The 1,901-nt window shown below is 68.6% G+C and overlaps 1 protein-coding gene across 1 annotated transcript in view; it reads left to right on the top strand.

The window, feature by feature from the left end:
* Positions 1–1,901, top strand: part of RNF121 (ring finger protein 121) — a gene marked incomplete at its 3' end in the record, with an annotated part of 8,288 nt that overhangs the window by 3,334 nt on the left and 3,053 nt on the right. The gene's annotated exons all lie outside the window — the stretch shown is intronic.

Here is a 1,901-nt window from a genome sequence, read left to right as displayed (position 1 = left end):
GAGGCGGGATGCGCCAAGGCGGGATGCGCTCCTGGGAGGATGCACGGTGCCGGGATGCATGGTACCGGGATGCACTCCTGGGAGGATGCACGGTGTTGGGATGCGCTCCTGGGAGGATGCGCCGGGGTGGGATGCGTGGTGCCGGGATGCGCTCCTGGGAGGATGCGCTGAGGCGGGATGTGCGGAGATGGGATGCGCGGTGCCGGGATGCGCTCCTGGGAGGATGCTCCGAGGCGGGATGCGCGGTGCCGGGATGTGCTCCTGGGAGGATGTGCCGAGATGGGATGCGTGGTACCGGGATGCGCTCCTGGAAGGATGCGCTGAGGCGGGATGCGCGGTGTTGGGATGCGCGGTGCCGGGATGCGCTCCTGGGAGGATGCACGGTGTTGGGATGCGCTCCTGGGAGGATGCACCGAGGTGGGATGTGCGGTGCCGGGATGTGCTCCTGGGAGGATGCACTGAGATGGGATGTGTGGAGATGGGATGCGCGGTGCCGGGATGCGCGGTGCCGGGATGCGCTCCTGGGTGGATGCGCCGAGGCGGGATGTGCCAAGGCGGGATGTGCTCCTGGGAGGATGCACTGAGATGGGATGTGTGGTGTCGGGATGTGCTCCTGGAAGGATGCGCCGAGGCGGGATACGTGGTGCCAGGATGCGCTCCTGGGAGGATGCACCGAGATGGGATGCGCAGTGCCGGGATGCGCTCCTGGGAGGATGCGCCAAGGCAGGATGCGCGGTGCCGGGATGCGCTCCTGGGAGGATGCGCCGGGGTGGGATGCGTGGTGCCGGGATGTGCCAAGGTGGGATGTGCTCCTGGGAGGATGCACTGAGATGGGATGCGTGGTGCCGGGATGCGCTCCTGGAAGGATGCTCCGAGGTGGGATGCGCGGTGTTGGGATGCGCGGTGCCGGGATGCAATCCTGGGAGGATGCACCGAGGCGGGATGCGCGGTGCTGGGATGCGCAGTACCGGGATGTGCTCCTGGGAGGATGCGCCAAGATGGGATGTGCGGAGATGGGATGTGCGGTGCCGGGATGCGCTCCTGGGAGGATGCACGGTGCCGGGATGTGTGGTACCAGGATGCACTCCTGGGAGGATGCGCGGTGTCGGGATGCGCTCCTGGGAGGATGCGCCAAGATGGGATGTGCGGAGATGGGATGCGCGGTGCCGGGATGCGCTCCTGGGAGGATGCACGGTGTTGGGATGTGCGGTGCCAGGATGCGCTCCTGGGAGGATGCGCCGAGGCGGGATGTGAAGTGCCGGGATGCACGGTGCCAGGGTTCGCAGTGCTGGGATGCGCTCCTGGGATATTTGGAGCTGGGACACGCGGCTTCTGGGGTATGTGGAGCCGGGACACGCGGCTCCCACCACATGCAGCTCCTGGGACACACAGTTCCCAGGACATGGGGAGCCGGGACACGCGGCTCCTGGGATATGGGATCCCTGGGACACACGGCTACTGGGGGACACGGAGCTGGGATGTGCAGCTCCCAGGACACGCGGCTCCTGGGACACACAGTTCCCGGGACACACGGAGCCAGGACACGCGGCGTTCCTGTGGCGTTCCTGGCGCCGCTCCGGGTGCCCTGGGGTTCCCGGCCAGATCCCGCGGCGTTCCCAGCACCGCTCCTGTCACCCTGGGTGTCCCGGCCGGATCCTGCGGCGTTCCTGGTGCTGTTCGGTCGCCCTGGGTGTTCCGGCCGGCTCCCGCGGCGTTCCCGGCACCGCTCCGGTTGCCCTGGGGTTCCCGGCCGGATCCCGTGGCCTTCCCAGCACCGCTCCGGGTGCCCTGGGTGTCCCGGCTGGCTCCCACAGCGTTCCTGGTGCCACACCGGTCACCCTGGGGTTCCCGGCTGGATCCCGCGGTGTTCCCGGCACCGCTCCGGTCGCCTTGGGGTTCCC

The sequence above is a fragment of the Nothoprocta perdicaria genome, unplaced genomic scaffold (assembly GCF_003342845.1).
Source record: "Nothoprocta perdicaria isolate Ctin4 unplaced genomic scaffold, notPer1 scaffold_1087, whole genome shotgun sequence".
NCBI classification, from domain to species: domain Eukaryota; kingdom Metazoa; phylum Chordata; class Aves; order Tinamiformes; family Tinamidae; genus Nothoprocta; species Nothoprocta perdicaria.
Note: the sequence above shows the minus strand (reverse complement) of the source record. Positions and strands in the feature narration are given on the sequence as shown.